We start from the raw sequence: 19,521 nt of genomic DNA on the forward strand, positions 1-19,521 counted from the left end.
TAGCATGAGGAAGAAAAAGCAAGAAAACTCCTCCTTGAAGCAAGGAGTATAAATCCTTCCCTTTGGTCTGATCCAGCTAACTTAAGTTGTGCCTATAATGAAAAAGGTATTTATCTTAAATGCTAACAATAAGGTTTTAGAACAGAGCTGTGTGGGGTAACTTTAAGCCTGAGTTTCTACTCAGGTTCCTAGGAGGGGCCTCTGATATCAAGAGGGTGTTGCAGTTACCTATCTCTATCACTTAGAAGTAAATTTCCTGTAGCAAGAGTAAATTACATTTTTCCTTTATGTTCCTAAAGGGTAAACTGACAAGCCAATGGAGTTGCTGTGGAAGCTCTGTCTGATGGCCAGCACTGTGGGGCTTTCCTTAGGATCAGCCATCTCTCCTGCCCCTCGAGACAACCTCTGACAGCCAGCAAAGGTACGGTGTTTGAGACAGTTTAAGAGCATTTTAGGTAATAGATGATAATAATCATAGTGCCAGTAATAGAGCCAGTCTGCTCACAGTGTCATCCAGGAAATATTGAGGGCTCTCACAACAACAGCAACAAAATTCCCAACAATAATCACAAGACAACATGGACGAGAGAACACTGAATTGAAAGTTATGTGAAGAGTTTTGACTGAGAGTACCCAAAGGGCAAGAACTTGTTATGTGACTGCTCTAAGTCATCCTGTTGCATAAAGAAACCAGTTTGTTTAGTGCGTCTTTCACATGTGATTAGATACTGAGTTGGCGTGTTCACCATGGTGCGTGAGTATCCTTAGGAATGAGAAAAAACAACAGCATACACTGGCGATCTGTTTGTCAAGAGGAGGTCACAGCCTGCCTACTAAGAATTAGTAACCAAGTCAAACGGAAAGGAAAAAAGCTTATTGGGAAACTCAAGGGGAAAATTGGTGAGTTCAGTTTCACCGTTTACACATTGACTTTTATTTTGCTTAGTGATACCTGCAGCGTTCGTTTAGCCATCTATGGTGCAACTAAAATATCCTGAAAGTTTACTCTCGTCATCTTTTTTATTGAGAACAGACATCAGTTACACTGTCATCCACCTCGTGATCTTAGAGGCACCCTGGCTGCCCCGTAACCCCATTCATTGCCCTAGATGTGCTGAAAATGGGTAAAGACAGAGGATGGATACCCACGCAGAAGTGAAGTGGGGGTAGAACAGCACAGAGAAATCTTTGGAGAACAAGAGCAAAGGATGTGACAAGGCCGAAAGATGTGGTGAGAGGAAGACAGAAACCCTAGAGAAAACTGGCCTAAACAGTCCTTGGTGGGAGGATTCTTTTTAAGAATCTCCTAACCAAGGAGTTTGGTAAACTAGGCAATATGGAGACAAAGGTAAAACTCATGCCAGACTCAGCAAAAAAACAGCTGGAAACAAGGAAGCCCAAGGACAGCCCTGAGCGTGAAGAAAATACTGCTGGTTAGGCATTGTTCCCGAGTCAGACCACACACACAGCGGGTCACTGTTGAAAGTGAAGGACAACTGGGGCTGGCATATGTGTCTGTCTTTGAAAAGCAGTATAATGCTTTCTGGACTTATTATAGATTCTATACTTATTTTGAATCTTCCTAATGGCACCTTTTTTTTTTTTTTTTTTACAATCCGTGACCCAAACGTACTCAAGTTGAAGCCTCCCCCTTCATCCCTGGTCACTTCTGCTGTCTCTGCTTGCATCGGCCCCCTGGAGAACCTCTGTCTCCTGGCCTGAGTTGAAACTCCGCTCTACCCAGAGGGTATCACTTCTTTTGCAGCTCTCTTAAGTATTCTTCCGCAGCCCACACCCCCAGGATGAAGGGTGGGAATAGCCCGCTCCTCATTCCCTGGAGCAGAGTCCAAACATTCCTGTAAAACTGGCTGCTCTCTGAAGTGCTGGTGTCGTTGACAGCCACTGGCCGCTGGAACACTCCCTCTGCTTCCCTGAGAACTTTGCCTCCTAACGCACACTATTCCCTCACACCTCAACTCTGCCATATTCCTGGAAGACGTGAGGGTACCCACGGATGACCCAGTCCGTACTCTGGCCTCCCAGTTCCTTAATCTACCCTGCCACCTCCAGCACCTACTTCTCTGTCACACTGTGGACTTTGTCATCTGTCAAAACTCCCCTCTGTTCACAGTCCCCTCTCATTCTAGTCTAGTCTGCTTGCTCACCTAGTCTGTGCCCCAACCTTATTGAGGCCCTTAGCCTCCTGGCCCCTCTACTTTTCCTTATCCATCAACCTACTCTATCTGTTTCCCTTTGAAGCCACGTTAGATACATGGTCCATTATGTCAATCACTGTCTCACCAACACCCAAAACTTACTGGTCTATTTTGTCCTTTTATCACTTTTACCTGGGGAAAAAGTCAGTCCTAGAAGAACTCAACCGTAGCCCTTTTCACATCTCTGCCTAGGCAGCAAAGCACGACTCGAGAAGAACCCCCCAGCCTAGCAGAGTCTTCTTCATTATCACCTCCACCCCTGAGGAATCCCACTGTCCTCTTGTCCACTCACCTTTCAGTCTCTGAACAACCATTTCAAACTTTCCTCTTCAAGTCTTTAGTCCCTATCTCATCCCTCTCTAGTGCCAGGTGTCTTTGTTCCTACTTCACAGAAGAAATAGAGGCCCTCAGGTGGGAATTATCTCACTTCCTGCCACCTGCACCCATAACCCAGCCTGCACCTGTACTAGCGCCTGAGCCCATTCTCTGCACCTCCCTCCTGACAAAATGGAAGTGATGTCCCTCCTCCTTGAAAGGTCAGTTCCCTTCCCAAGGCCATGGATTCCAACCTTCTCAGAAAATGTGTGTTACCAACCATCTCACCTTTTCTAGCCTTGATCTGTTCCCCTCTAATGGATTCTTTTCATCAGCATCTAAACGTGCTCTAGTCACTCCTATTCTTAAAAAATCCCGCTCCCAGACCCCCAATTTCCTTCCTGGTTCTCTTTTCCTCTCCTCCCCTTCACACCCAAACTGCTTGGGAGAGTTGTGCACAGTCATTGTTTGCCCTCATTCAGCACCTGTTTACCCATCAGCCCCGTCCAGCTGGCATCCTCCCCTACTTCTCTGTTAAAACTATTTTTATCACAGTATCCAGTGGCCTCTACACCCCTACATCTCATGGACACTGCGGAATTTTCACAGTATTTGACCTCTCAGTAGACTGTAGCCAATTTAACCTTCCTTCTTTGGGAAAAACTATTTTTCTTGGTATCTAAGCTGCCATATACTCTCCTGGTTTTTCTCCCACTTCTATGGCTCTATCTCTCTGTCCCTTTGCAGATTTTCCTCTTCTAATTGACCTTTAAACATTGGAACTGCTCAGGTTCAACCCTGGATCCTCTACTTTTCTCACTCTACACTGTCTGCCTAAGTCATCTCACCCACCTTCACGGCCTCATCTCTATCCTCTCAAATTTGTACAACAGCTCGGACTTTTCTCCAATCTCCAGAGCTTCTTGACTACCTGCTTTACATCTATGCTTAGATGACACAAACACATTTGTTTAGAACTAAACTCATGGCCTTTCCCATCATGCCAGAGATCTTGCATTTTCCTCTCCAGATCCGCTTTCACAGCCCAGGAGGCTGATTTAGTTGACTATATCCACTGGCTCCCTTACCTCTGACTTCCACTTGGGTTTGGCCACTGGGGATCCCTGGGGAGAGGTTGGAAACTGGGGAGAGAGTGAGGTCAAGGTGTTCACTCCCTTAGCTCCCTGTCTGTGAGGTTGCCAGGAGCTGCCTGATTCCCTTAACTGAAGGTCGCTGCTTCTCTTAATGGGGCGTCTCTGCATGACCCTCCTCCTCAAGTCTAGGGCAGTTCTGCTCAGCTGCTACCAGCTCCTGGTTATTGCTTTCTCTCTTGTGATTTCCCTATATCCTGTCTACACCATTGTAAATAGTTCCCTCTTGAAATTATCCTCATTTGAACACCTGCTGTTTCTTTCTGGTACTCGGCTGATAGAGTCATTGATATTAGAAGTTGCACCAAGAAATAGATCCTCATAATGTGCTTCTGGGATTGGGTTGGTCATGTTCGCGGAGGTTTAAAGGATGGAAATGGACGCTCATCATGCATGCATGCAGTAGTATCACAATCATTCAGATGATCAGCGGTCATAGCACGGCATGAAGAGCAAGGGGAGTGCAAGACATGGGGAGATCGAGAGGCTGTGGCACTTAGCTGCTCTGTTGAAGGAAGTGATTTTACAGATTATAGAGTCATCTACGTTTTTCTTACAGCTCCAAAGTGCATATATAGGCAAAAAAGATAAGAGTATGAATATATATATGTACATATATATATAATATATATAATTTAAGAACACTTGTGGAGAATCGAACTTCCATGGCAAACTTGAAGAAATCTCTTGTCCTGAAGTTCTTACCGTGAACAGCCAAGCCCTGGGTCTCATTGCAAGGGTTGCAGAGTTAAAGTGCCAATGAAAAGTTCAGCCTTTCTAGGTCTCTAATGCTAGTGTAAGGCACTGGTGGGACATGGATAAGGCTGAAAACTTTGAGCTCTAAATGTCCCTGAGCCTTGTTTCTGCAAAACAGTGTTTTCAGTGACTATACGTGGAGCAGTTGCCTCGAGAGCTACTGCTTATTCTCGGGCCCGCACTCTCTCTTCTCTGCCTCCAGCTCTGTAAGAAGAGTTAGAGCTCAATATAGCCCATAAGGAGAAATAGAAAAGTCCTGCTCCAGGGTAAAATAGTCTACCCACCAAGAGAGTTACAAGATCTTGACACGTGGTATCTGGAGGAGTGGGAAGATCATATGTGGGAGGAGATTGTAAGGGTGTTGGGGGAAGATAGTGAGATTCCATCAGGCTGAATGTATTGACACGGGATAGCACCTAGGACTCAGGGTTGGCTCAAGCGCCAGGGAGTGGCGTGAATAGTATGTTGGATTGGATATTAGAGCCTGGAGTCTATAATGGTCTGTGGTTCTTTAGGTCAAAGTTCTGTAAATTCTCTGGCATAATGTAGAACAGTGGTTCAAACAGAGTGGTGACCACATCACCTGGGACCATCAACATCAACTGGGAATGTATTACAGAAATGGAAATTTTTAAATCTTATCCCAGATTTACAGAATTAGAAACTCTGAAGCTGAGGCTTGGGCATTTGCTCTTTCAAAAAAGAATCAGGGGCTTCCCTGGTGGCGCAGTGGTTGAGAGTCCGCCTGCCGAGGCAGGGGACATGGGTTCGTGCCCCGGTCCGGGAGGATCCCACATGCCGCGGAGCAACTAAGCCCATGTGCCACCACTACTGACCCTGCGCTCTAGAGCCTGCGAGCCACAACTGCTGAGCCCACGCACCACAGCTGCTGGGGCCCGCACACCTAGAGCCCATGCTCCACAGTGGGAGAGGCCCACACACTGCAGCGAGGAGTGGCCCCTGCTCACCGCAACTAGAGAAAGCCCACGTGCAGCAGCGAAGACCCAATGCAGCCAAAAATAAATAGTTAATCTTTAAAAAATGCCCTGGGAGGACCCACCGAGGAAGGAAAAAATGCATTGGTAAAGGGCACCAGAATCATTGAAGAGTTCTGAGGTGGCTCTCTGAAGATCGGAAATAACAGAGGACTTCCCTGACAGTCCAGTGGTTAAGACTTTGCCTTCCAATGCAGGGGGTGCGGGTTCGATCCCTGGTCGGGGAGCTAAGATCCCAGACGCCTCGTGGCCAAAAAACCAAAACATAGAACAGAAGCAAAATTGTAACAAATTCAACAAAGACTTTAAAAATGGTCCACATCAAAAAAATGTTAAAAAAAAAAGAAATTACAGTGCTGATGTGGCAATGAAATTGGTTTCTGTGGTCTCTGGTTTCCATCAGAGAGAAGGTAAATGCAATTACCTTAATAAGCCACAGGGATGGAGAAATAGAATTTTATATGCAGGGATCTGTGGCAATCAATGGCTAATTGATCACCTAAAATGAACTGGATGGGCAGTGTACTAAGTTACTTCCTTACAAATGTAGGGAGAAAAATTCTAGCTCTGCTGGGCAGAGACCAAACTTGCATCATCATATTGGGAATATATAGCTTCTTATCCAGTTCCCACACCTAAGCCAGTTTGCAGACCAAGAACCTTTTGAGAAAGGACCCTGCAACTTACCTCAAGCCTAGAGGGACAAGTGACCATTTATCAGGATGACTGAGTACTGGGGAAAGGGTACTATCCATCTCCTTGGGGGGTTGTTATTGAGCTTATGCTGATCCCTAGATCAGAAATGCCATCTGGGTTCACTAGAGGAATGGCTATTGAGATCAGATGATAGAGCCTTGACCTGAACTAACAAGGGGTCCAGTGAGACCACAGTCCAACGCGATCCCCTGTCCCAGAATGGATCGTTCGAGGAGATGTCCTCAGGAAATGGAATGCTCCCCATGGTGGTTCCCTGAGGGTTATGATGGCAGTGCCACCACCTCCCTGATAAATGATAAATGCCCTACCCCAAATAGCAAACCAAAAGCAATATTTTATTCCTGTCCCCACTGGGAAACCCCAAAAGCGTCCCTCTCCAGCTTCCCTCTTACTCTCGGCTCTGCGTTTCTTCTCAGGATGCTCCTCCCTCACTCAACCCTTCGCTCAATGCCTGTTCCGCTGCAGACCACTCCCCTTTCTACATCCTTCTGTTCCTCTCTCAGGCTCCTGTGCTTCGTTGCCTTCGCTGAAACTTGCCCTTCCAGTGAGCACCTCCTTGGGCCCAGTTTGCTTGAGGAGATACAGCTTATACTCTAGAGCAGTTGGTTAACCCTCATGTTGGTATATTTAATCTCTCCGTACAATTAAAAAATGCTTAAATCAGGGCTTCCCTGGTGGCGCAGTGGTTGAGAGTCCGCCTGCCGATGCAGGGGACGTGGGTTCGTGCCCCGGTCCAGGAAGATCCCACATGCCGCGGAGCAGCTGGGCCCGTGAGCCATGGCCGCTGAGCCTGCGCGTCCAGAGCCTGTGCTCCGCAACAGGAGAGGCCACAACAGTGAGAGGCCTGCGTACCGCAAAAAAAAAAAAAAAACTTAAATCACAAAAGTCAGACATGTTGGCTGTAAAGCACTGCACCAATACAGACTAAATACGGACTAAAAATGGACTCCCTTTTTCCCTTCCTTCCTCAGAGGTAAGCAGTGTTAAATGTTCTATTTACTCACATGCACACACAAGCCGATATATGGCTTTGTTTGTTTATCACAAATAGGATAATGCCGTACCCATTATTTTGTGACATGCTTTTCTCACTCAACAGTATATCACAGATCTCATATTACATCATATAGATCCACCTTATAGCTTTTTAAAATTAAACTTTATATTTTGAGATAATGGTAGGTTCACAGGCAGTTGTAAGAAATAGTACAGGGAGATCCCATATACCCTGTAGCAAGTTTCCTCCGATGTAACATCTTGCAAAATTATAGTACAGTATCACAACTAGGATATTGATACCGATACAATTCGTCAATCTTATTCGGACATCCCTAGATTTACTTGTACTCATTTGGGTGTGTGTATGTGTGCGGGTGTGTGTGTGTTCTATGCAGTTTTATCACATGTGCAGTTTCCTGTGTGAACCATCACAGTCAAGGTACAGAGCAGTTCCGTCACCATGAGGATCCTTGTGTTGCCCTTTTATACCCACCCCCCTGCCCTCCTGCACCTTCCCTCACTCCTAACTCCTGTCAAGCACTCATCTGTTCTCCATTTTTATCCTTTGGTCATTTCAGAAATGTTCTATAAATGTAATCATATCGTTTATAACCTTTGGGAATTGGCTTTTTCATTTAGCATAACTCCCTGGGGATTCATCCAAGTTGTTGTGTGTATCAATTTTTTCTTGCTGAGTAGTATCCATGATGTGGACGTACCAGTTGGTTTAACCACTCAACCACAGAAGGACAGCTGGATTGTTTCCAGTTTTTGACTGTTATGAATAAAGTTGTTTTGAACATTCATGACAATTTTTGTGTGAACATGTGTTTATATTTCTGTGGGATAAATGTCCATAAGTGTAATTGCTGGGTTGTATGGTGATTGCATGTTTAGGGGAAATGGGCACACTCATGCTACAGATGTAAGTGTAAAGCAGAACAATATTTTAGGAGAGTAAATGGGCAGTGTTTATCATTTTTTTAAATGCATATACATTTTAACTCAATTTTGCTTCTAGGACCCTATCTTATAGAAATATTTGTGTACTTGCTAAAAGATGTATGTACCAGGATGTTCATTACAGCATTGTTTGCACTGGGAAAAAATTTAAAACAACCAAAATGGCCATATAATACTGTATGCTATACCTCTTTCTATTTTTCTTTTTGCCATTGAGTAGGTGCAAACTGTCATCTTGTTTTAATTTGAAACTCCTTCTGTAGGAACTAGAGTTCAAGCATTTTTTTCCCCAAGATTTTTGATTATTTGTATTTCTTCTTCTGGCCTAATCTTCACATTCTTTACACAAAATACACACTTGAGTGATTGTTCTTTTATTGATTTTTAGGCATTTTTATACAGTTGATATTGTGGTGTTACACACACACACCTTACCTGTTGCCCTGCTGCTTGACCTTTGCAACCTAAAACTTTTAGATTTCTGTGAGATCAAATCTGTCACACTTCCCTTTAAGGCTTCTTGTCTTGTTGGGTAGAGCTTTCCTACCTCCCATCGTGGTTTCATTCCTATTTTGTTAGAGTTATGCTATAACATTAGTTTGTAAGATGCCTCAGATCCTTTTGAAAGAGACAGGGGATACCTAGATCCCATAAATAAAGACCAATGCTGTGTGTGATCTGAGAAATAATTTTTATTTATTCATAACTGTCATGTTCCTTGACAAATATAATTCTTGCTGTGCTGTATACGTGTTAGAGTGATGCCGGAAGGAGTAATTATGTCATAACTTTAAAGGATTATGAACACCTCAGGGAATGGTGCTGTTTAAACACGTTGCTAATACCGTGTTTGCACATTTTTCAAACTGCTCTAATTACGTCCACGTGGCTCGGCAGCCTGGCTTGGACTGGCCTCCTCTGAGAAGGATGGAGAATGAGAGGAGGGCAGAATCTTAATCCACGAGAGGTTGTTTAGGCAAGGAAGTCATTTATCTTGCTGTGGACACAATGAAGAGCTCGCCATCCAGCAATTTGTAATTGATCACAGTTATGTTGCCCAGTGGGGGTCAGGGGAGGAAAATGAAGGAAGGTGTTTGGTCAAAAGCACAGCTCTAGGAGTGTTTAGTCAGGTCCCCAATTTAAGTTGATTTAGCAACAGCAACAAAAATGAAGTCATTCAGAAGAACCCCAAGTGAAACAAAGACATGAAAATGGAGATTTATTCCACATGTTGTGGGTTGATGTTTCCTTGGAAGGAGCGGTCAGGAATTTTTGAGCCTTAAAGCAACCACATATTTAAGTAATTTAACTAATTTAGACATGCTTGCTGCTACCACAAAGAAAATAAATTATAGTGAGCTCTAGCCTGATGGCTAAAAAGCCAATTCACCGAAAATGGAAGAACGTTGATGGTACTCGTATTAGGTAATCGGTACAGTATGTTAGCCCTAGTGGTCTGGTTAACCAAATGAATGCATATTTAGTGAAATTCGGTATAATCTTTTCCTAGAACTACCCCACTCAGTTACGGCGAAATAGGTTCTACTAATCACAGGCTGCATAACTTGGAGATTAAGCATGGTTTGGGGGACAGAGATGCTTTTTATTATATCGTTTGGTCTTTTGTGGAGCATAACGGAAGACGTGTCAGCGAGGCTAATGTGGTTTCTTTCTTTGCTTTAGGAATCCACTTAAGAGTTTAAGTGATCACAGGACTTGAACAAACGTCAGTGCTCATTCAGTCAACTCCTTTCATTTTACAAAAGAGGAAAGAGGAGAAAAAAGGCTGTGACTTGTCTGAGGTCATATAGCGAGTTCATGACAGCCTGGATGATACTTGGGTCTTCTGACGCCCAGACCTGTGTTCTTACCATTGTAAGAAAATGCACGCTCCAAAAGTCCAGGCTGGGTGTGACCTCTGGCCCAATTTCAGGTAACTCAAAGACATTTTCAAAATCTTTCCTGGATGTAAAGCCATGTTGAGTTAATTCCATTGAGCAAAGGGATTCAGAAACTAGGTCTCTGAACTTAAGGTTAAAGCTTTAGTCATTTTTCCTTCTTTTTGGAGCTGATTGGACTCTTCGTTTCAGATGAAGACCAAGATGTGGTCACCTGTTGTGGAGAAGCCACGTCACCTGCCTCCGCTCTCTCTTGCTTGCTCTCATTTGCTGGTGGCTTTGTAATTAGGAACAACGCACCATAGGCTGAAGGTTGGGGAACTCTGAGCTGGGGGTAGGAGTGTCACAAAAGAGGGGGAAAAGGGTAGCTAAATGCTGATTGAGCACTTAAAAATTTTTTAATTTGCGATTTTTCTTTATGTATTTTGGCACCTGTAATTTCCCCCCGACTCTCAGATATTTCCTAAGGCCCTGAGAAGCTCATGGGCCCTAGACACTATGTTTGTAGAGCCTGTGAGATGAGGACTTGAAAAGGAGTGCCGTCCGGGTGATCTTCTCTTCTTAGTTTCTGCAGTCCCCACCCTTCACATCCACCCAGGACTCCCTCAGTCAGGGTTGACTGCACGGTAAAGGGATCATGGAGTGACTCAGACTTGCTGAAAATGACAGTTTAGCAAACTGTGAGTCATTTGATCTCATCTTATTCAAGTCCATTGGAAAACAGGTTAGCAAATCAGGTTTTATTGTCCTGTCAAATTCCCTTTCCCTCCCCACCCTGTAGGCCCAGGCCAGTGTTCTTTCACCACTTCTTTCCTGATTAACATCCTGGTGTGAAAGGAATGCTGTTGAAGTCAGGGCTGTGGTGAACGTGTAGTATTTCTTGGGCTACGCGACGTCCTTTCCCCGTCCCTGACGGCATCTGATTTCTTTTAGGGAATCACCTCCTCCCCACGCATGCAGTCGTAGTGGGGTATAAACCCAGGTGCCTACCCCACTATGGAAAGTCTAGGAGAGACCTGCTTCTGCCTCTCCCAGCCCCGAGGGTGGACATATGGTCTAAGCCAGCAAATCTGATGAGCTCTTCTGGAACTTTAACCTGGAACTCCGGAATAGTTGGCAGGAAGCCACGCTGAGTAGGCTGACGTGTCTGCTCCTGACCTCTTAGACCCTCCTCGATTCCTGCCCATCTCAAGCCTGGCCCTTGACACTCCTGTCCATTCTGTGAGTACCCAGATGGCTTTTAATCCATTCCCACTTGGTTATCTTAGCTTGAACTGGTTTCTGTTGCTTGCAACCAAGAATTCTGGTACAAGATCCCTTTCTGGCTAGACCATCCCAGGTGGGTCTGCAGTGTTAGCTTCACATCCACCCTGTCTAGAGTATTCTAGAATTAGCCTAAATGAGCTCTTTCTTCCACTGGTGACACAGCCTCCAGGATTGGTTTTTTAAAGCTGGTACTAATAGAAAATGTTCCTCTAGCTTTCTAGCCCTTACAGTTTCTTGTTATTTCAAACAAACAACAAAATTCATTAGGACTCCGCTCCCATAGCTATCACTGATAGGAGGGCTCCATTCTCCTGCTCAGAACTCCCAGCTCAGGAATCCACCTGTCTCAGGCAAACATATCACAAATATTTCTCTACCAGAATAGCTAAAATTAAAAAGACTGACAACACCCAGTGTTTGCAAGGATGCAGAGCAACTGCAGCTCTAATATATTTGCTGGTGGGAATGCAAAATGATACAGTCACTTTTGGAAATCTGTTTGACAGTTTCTAATAAAGTTAAATATATGCCTACTCTTTGACCTAACAATCCCACTTCTAGATATATATCGAAGAAAAATTAGTGCATATGTTTACAAAAAAACTTGTATAAGAATGTTCATAGGGGCTTCCCTGGTGGTGCAGTGGTTGAGAGTCCGCCTGCCGATGCAAGGGACGCGGGTTCGTGCCCTGGTCCGGGAAGATCCCACATGCCGTGGAGCGGCTGGGCCCGTGAGCCACGGCCGCTGAGCCTGCGCGTCCGGAGCCTGTGCTCCACAACGGGAGAGGCCACAAGAGTGAGAGGCCCGCGTACTGCAAAAAAAAAAAAAAAAAAAAAGAATGTTCATAGCTACTTTATTCATAATAACCAGAAACTAGAAACAACCTAAGTGTTCATTAACAGAAAAATAAAGAAATTGTAGTATATTCATACAGTGGAATACTAAGCACCAATAGAAAAGACGGATGACTCATACATGTAAGAATGTGTATGAATCTCAGAAAAATTGTATTGAGCCAAAAGCTAAGAGTTCACATGACTCAATTTACATAAAGTTGAAGACAGGCAGAACTAATCTATGGTAATAGAAGTCAGAACAGTGATTATCTTTGTGGGAATATTGACTAGGAAGAGGCACAGGGAGCCTTCTGGAGTGCTGGAAATATATTTAATCTAGGTGGTAGTTACATGGGTGTATAAATATGTAAAAATCCATTAAGCTGTACACTTAAGACTTGTATGCTTTATTGTATGTGTTATACTTCAGCGAAAAAGACAAAAAGAAAAGGTAAAAGAAGAAAATGATCACATGGACATCAGCAGTTCTATAATTTAAATGTTTTGTTAATTCTGCATCCAGTCAAATTAGATGTATACCCAGTCACACGTATGATGTTCAGGAGAGAATGGAAACCTTTTGTACTTTTCCCCTCTGTGCTTTGTTACATCAAAGCATTAGGAAGCTAATATGTTTCCCCTTCCAGGAGGATTTGTTATGTTCAAAGGAAAACCATTGGGAGAAAGTAATGATTAACACAAAGGAATGACCGGTTCAATGGTGGGCTTTCAGGCATCAGTAGAGGAGGTATTTCAGGTCAAGGGAGGGTCAAGGGAAGCTCCTAGCATATTCCACACTGAATGGGTAGAAGTGAGCAGTAAACTCCTAATAGCCATTTGTGCTGATCTACTGGGGTGGTCAACAGCCTTTGGTGTTCCGCTTCTGTAATGGAAAAATCAACTGGCTTGTTTCCAACAGCCCAGAGGAAGCGTTTGTCTCCTGGGGTCAGTCTTTTCCTTTAAAGCTGGTGGGGAGGGTGGGTCTCTCGAGCAGCTTTCCATCTGCATTGAGGTTGCAGACAGAAAGCAGGAAAAAGAGAGGCCAGGATAGAGGATGCTGAAGTGAGGGTGAAAGTGAAAAAGCACGGGAGAAAGTGAGTACAGGGCAGCACCATGGGGACCAAACAGAAGACACAGCAGGAGCAAGGAGAGGGGAAGGGAACCCGGCAGAGAGTTCAATGAAAACGTAGATGGTGTGAGTGGATGAGACCCCGAAGCCAGGGCCACTGTGCCCTTGGCATCTGCAGCCTGGGAATCTGTGCCCCTCGGGAAGCAGCTGGGTGGGCGAGCTGTCTCCTGGCTTCTCTTCTCAGACTCTGAGCTCGCCTCTCCCTCCACTGTGCCTACAACATAAAACCTCATCTGATCACATTAATCCCCAGATTAAAATTATCTAATAGCTTGACATTATCTCTTTAAAAAGTCCAAGCTTCTTAATATGGCTTACAAGCGCCTTTCTTGACACATCCCTTCTCGTTCCTCCACCCTCATCTATTTTGTGAATAATGAGTTAATGTGTTAGTAAATTTTAGTTACAATCCTGTTCACAGAATCTGGCTGTCTAGTTCCACTTGAAGAATCCTAGGAGGGTATCAACTGTATTTACCGGGCCCAACTCCAGGAGAAGCTGTGAGAGAGTTCCTGAAACAGGTGCCCTGCAGGACTTGACCCCTCCAGCCGGGATGACCCGCACCCTTCCCTGCTGAGTGGGCTCAGGAAGTTGGGATTGCCTAATTGAGGTTGGGATAAAGGCATGCCTCCTCACCCTCGGAATCTCATCCAGGACCCTTGTTCTGACAGAAAGTTCTCTTCTACCTTCCAAATCCTGGCTGCCCTTCAAGACTCACCTCAAATACCACGTCCATTATAGCCCACCAGGCTCAGGAGTAAGGCTTTCTGGTATTTTGGCAGCAGCCCTGGTCTGGGGGGGAAAGGAGGATCTTAGGACCAGAAGCTGACAGGCCTTGGGGTGGTAATGTGAGTGGGTGCTAGTGGCCCAAGGTCCAGTTTCCAGGGGCCAACAGCAGACTAACAGCTTAGTTCCCGTAAGCATCAGTCAGTAACCTGGAGGGTCCAGCTTCCTGCTGGGGCAGAGAGGCAGACGGTTGCAGAGGGGGCGACAGCTGAAGTTAAGGGACAAGTCCCTCAGTGTGGCTCCAGGTAACCAGCTTCCTTAGAGCAGGACCCCACCTGGGGATATGGAACTACAATTCCGATTCCAAAGCCCGAGAGAAGAGGCAGGCAAGAGCGAGGCAAAATGTCAGGGCCCCAGCCTGGATCAGGAGAGTGACTCAGATCCCAGTCATGCAGACCAAGTGGACCCACCAGGGAGAGCTCAGAGAAGGTGGAAATTCCATGGGCCCCAGGTGGTAAAGGCCCATGGACACTGCAGCAGTGAACTATCAACAAACTATTCATTCCAGCCTGACCAGCTGCTAGTCATCCCAGCTACAGCTCAAGGACTAGGTATGGCTGAGTTTGATGGGGAGGGGTGCTGTGAGCTGCAGCCATTCTGGGCTGGGAGAGGCAGGGGCTGAACCTTCTCTGGGAACCTGTCCCACGCACCTCACACCCCTCAACATAGCTGCTGGTCACTTTTTCTATATCCTCCTACTGTAAGTAACCCCTGAAGCATGTAGCAGAGGGCCAGGCACACACAGTGAATGTGATTTAAGTTGGACTGAATTGCATTTAGGTGCTTGGCAGTGCAGGCCTTGATGTGGGCTATGCTGTCTCAAGGAACCCTTTCCCTTGTGTCTTATATTGCTGATCAGGACAGTCACTTCCCGTTCTCCTGGGACCCATAAAGAAGTGGAGGACAGTACGTGTACCCCACACCTGCCTTCCTCTGCCATCTCAGGGTTCAGCGCCTCAGCAAAAGTGATCTATCCCTTCTTCCTTTCTGCCTCTAACATCAGTGGAAAAACTTGATCTGGTTGCCATGGAGACCAGCCACTGACTTCAGAGTGCCTGTTTATTAAAGATGAAAGTAATGCATGCCTGGTTGATCTGAGCAGCTGTCAGAGAGAGATTCGGCTGTTAGCAAAGAAAGTCACTAATTTCAAGGCATAATCACTCAAGAGGGAGACGGCCCCCCTTCATCTTCCAAGTGGAGCTGAGCAGTGTGGGTAAGATCTGCCCCAGCAAACATTTCTTGCTCAGGTTTTTTGTTTGTTTATTTTATGATTAATATGGTAACTGTACTCCTTTTCCCCCTTATTTCCTACTAAAATGTGTAGCCTTTCAGTGGTGTGATAGATTGATTCGGCTTTGTGGGCAGGCTCAGGAAACCCAAACCCTCTCATGACGTCGTTTCCTTTGGAAAACGTATCCTGGATTCCATGCCACCTACTTTCCAATGAGCTTGTCTGTTTATTCATTCAACAGTCTGCACCAGGTGTGCGAGAAGAAAAGAGGTGGTGTTGAGAGATACACAGAGCAGACTTGTTGTGTTCTGTGTGTGCCTGGACAGATGGGAGAGAAGCGGGCACCTTCCCAGGGAGACGATACCTTCGAAGAGAGGTGGGGAGTCTCCCGTCTCCCAGCCAAAGGAGTTGTGTGATCAGAAAATCAGTCCATTTGCTTTCGCTTTTTCTTCTTTTCCTTCGTTCAATGATAAAATCTGAGAGGAAATTTGAATTCCGAGATCCGTTATTTTGATTCACCAAGTATTCTCTAAAACCGGCGAAGCAAACTGGGTTAACCCCTGCTTGGCTGTAAAGGAGCAGCACGGTCCCCACTGCAGCGCTTTAAGATGAGCAAACTGACCAGGGAGGCTGAGTGCTCAGAGAAGAGGCGGCTGGTGGCTGGTCCTTATGGCTAGAAACAAAGATCTAGCCCAGCTGTCTGGTCAGAATCCAGCCAAGTCTCTCATCCTTTCTGACCTCAGTTTCCTCATCTGAAAATGAACTAATGAGCAAGCTGACCCTTTCCAGTTCTAAATTTTCTTTTGTTCTTGGTAGGGATTGTAAGTGTAGGTCTCCATAAAGAGAAAGGGCTCTTAACCTTGGACAGCTGAGCAAGGGTTAACTCTGGGGCTAGGTCCCTGTGAACCAAGGACAACCCATGCCTCTGGTCAAGGGGATCTCAGGCCAGGGCAGGTGCTTGTTTCTAGTCTCTCTGCAGCGATGGCCAGGCATTTACGTGGTGGTCTAGGCAGCAGCTTCCACCCCGCTTCTCCTGAGCTGCCTGGTCTGTGGGAACAAAGAGTTTGCAGCTAAGGAATGGAGGTGGGTGTTGTCAGTGTCTTCAGAGCACAGATCTGCCTGGAGCTCCAGGAAGGAAGCCTCTGGGCAGACAGGCCTCAGAAATGCCAGTAGCCACCCCACTGAAGCTTTTATTTCTCACCCTCTCCATTCGTAAGGCGAGCAGAACTGCTGTCTCATGTCACTGAAATGCCTTCTCCTGAGCTCTTGCTGGAACCATGTTTCTCCAAAGGACATGCATGGGGCTTATGTTTACATGTTTCACTGAGAGAAATTTGAATCCCATTCATGGGATGCCAGGGCAAGTCATAACACATTTTTTACACATTGATTTAAAAATTTTTTATGCCAATTGTATAAAACAGTAGGGAAAGGCAATAATATGCATTCATTCATCCATCCATTCATTTAACAATGACTTATTGTAGGCACTTACTATGGGCCAGGCACTGTTCTAAGTACAAACTTGCCCTCAAGGGGGATACATTTATTTTTCTTAAAACCAGCTTTATTGACATGTAATTTCTATACAATAAATTCACCCATTTTAAGTGTAAAGTTTGATGCATTTTTAAATTTTTAAATTGAAGTACAGTTGATTTATAATATTGTGTTAGTTTCAGGTGTATAGCATTGTGATTCAGTTTTTTGTTTTTTGGGTGTTTTTGCAGATTATATTCCATTATAAATTGTTATAAGATATTGGGTATAATTCTCTGTGCTATAGGTAAATCCTTGTTGCTTATCTATTTTATGTATAGTAGTTTGCATTCTGTTTTAGATTCCACATGTAAGTGATATCATGTAGTATTTGTGTTTCTCTGTCTGACTTATCTCACTAAGCATAATATTCTCTAGGTCCATCCATGTTGCTGCAAACAGTAGTATTTCATTCTTTTTTATGGCTGAGTAATATTCCTGTGTGTGTGTGTATTCACAAGCCAGTTGTCTGTTGATGGGCACTTGGGTTGCTTCATGTCTTGGTTATTGTAAATAATGATGCTGTGAACATTGTGGGGCATGTATCTTTTTGAATTAGTGTTTTTGTTTTCTTTGACTATATAATATACTCAGGAGCGGAATTGCTGGATCATATGGTAGTTCTATTTTTAGTCTTTTGAGGAACCTTCATACTGTTTTCCATAGTGGCTGCACCAATTTACATTCCTACCAATAGTGTACGAGGGTCCCTTTTCTCCACATCCTCTCTCGTATTTACTGTTTGTAGACTTTTTGATGACAGCTATTCTGACTGGAGTGAGATGATACCTCATTGTGATTCTGATTTATATTTCTCTAATAATTAGTGATGTTGAGCATCATTTTATGTGCCTGTTAGTCATCTGTATGTCTTCTTCGGAGAAATGTCTATTCAGGTCTTCGGCCCATTTTTTGATTGGGTTGTTTGTTTTTTTGATATTGAGTTGTATGACCTGTTTGTATATTTTGGATATTAACTCCTTGTGGGTCACATCATTTGCAAATATTTTCTCCCATTCCGTAGGTTATCTTTTTGTTTTGTTGATGGCTTCCTTTGCTGTGCAAATGCTTTTATATTTGATTAGGATCTATTTAATTTTGCTTTTATTTCTTTTGCCTTGGGGGATTGATCTAAGAAAATATTGCTCTGATTTATGTCAAAGAGATTTCCCTATGTTCTCTTCTAGGAGTTTTATGGTGTCATGTCTTACATTTAGGTCTTTAAACCATTTTGAGTTTATTTTTGTATATGGTGTGAGGAAATATTCTTTTTAAAAAAAAATTCTTTATTTTTTGGCTGCGTTTGGCTGCATGCGGACTTTCTCTAGTTGCAGCAAGCAGGGGCTACTCTTCATTGTGGTGCGTGGACTTCTCATTGCAGAGCAGGGGTCTAGGCGTGAGGGCTTTAGTAGTTGTGGCACACGGGCTCAGTAGTTGTGGCACACGGGCTCAGTAGTTGTGGCACACGGGCTTAGTTGCTCCACGGCATGTGAGATCTTCCCAGACCAGGGATCAAACCCATGTCCCCTGTATTGGCAGGCGGATTCTTAACCACTGCGCCACCAGGGAAGTCCTGTGAGGGAATGTTCTAATTTCATTGATTTACATGTAGCTGTCCAGCTTTCCTAGCACCACTTGTTGAAGAGACTGTCTTTTCTCCATTGTATATTCTTGCCTCCTTTGTTGTAGATTAATTGACCATAAGTGTGTGGGTTTATTTCTGGGCTCTCTATTCTGTTCCATTGATCCAAGTGTCTGTTTTTGTGCCAATACCTCACTGTTTTGATTACCATAGCTTTGTAGTAAAATCTGAAATCTGGAAGGGATATATCTCCAGCTTTGTTCTTTTTTCTCAGGATTGGCTTGGCAATTTGGGGTCTTTTATGATTCCATATAAATTTTAGGATTATTTTTTCTAGTTCTGTGAAAAATGACATAGGTATTTTGATAGAAATTGCATTAAATCTGTAGATTGCTTTGGGTAGTATGACAATATTAATTTTTCCAATCCAAGAGCATAGGACATCTTTCCATTTCTTTGAATCATCTTCAGTTTACTTTATCAGTGTTTTATAGTTTTCAGTGTATAAGTCTTTCACGTCCTTGGTTAAGTTTATTCCTAGGTTTGTTTTTGTTTTTTGAGGTGTTTTTAAATGGGATTTTCTTTCCCTTTCTCCTTCTGATATAACCACCACCACAGTCAAGTTATAGAGCACTTCCATCACCTCAAAAAGTTTGCTTGGCTGCTTTGCAGTCAATCCCCTCCCCCCACCCTCAGCACCTGGCAACCACTGATCTGCTTTCTGTCCCTATAGTTTGCCTTTTCTAGCATCATATAAGGAACATACTTTCCAATAGCAAATACAGCGAAAACAATAGATAGGCATGTGCACTCCCAAATGAGGCAAGAGTTTTGAAATGGGACACACAGACTGTGCTATTGGAGCACATCAGTGATGTCAAGAAGGGACTTCCAAGCTGAGTGCTGAAGGCTAATAGCAGTTAATCAGGTGAGGAGGAGTGAGAGTAAGAAGCGTTCCAAGCTGTGGGAATAGGGATACCTGAGGCCAAGAGGAGGCAGAGTGCAAGGCAGGTTCGTCCGGGACCTAAAAGTTTTCATAGCTCAAGGTTGGAGTATGAGGGGGTAGGAGTGGCAAGTCAAGAATCCGAAGAGATAAACCTTCAAACAGAGAAGGTCTTATTTGGTCCTTATTCCCTGATGG

The 19,521-nt window shown here is 44.4% G+C and overlaps 1 pseudogene; it reads left to right on the forward strand.

Annotated features, from left to right (window-relative positions):
* Positions 1–19,521, forward strand: part of LOC101277396 (60S acidic ribosomal protein P1-like) — a 267,203-nt pseudogene that overhangs the window by 216,215 nt on the left and 31,467 nt on the right.

This window comes from Orcinus orca, chromosome 12 (assembly GCF_937001465.1).
Source record: "Orcinus orca chromosome 12, mOrcOrc1.1, whole genome shotgun sequence".
Taxonomy (NCBI): domain Eukaryota; kingdom Metazoa; phylum Chordata; class Mammalia; order Artiodactyla; family Delphinidae; genus Orcinus; species Orcinus orca.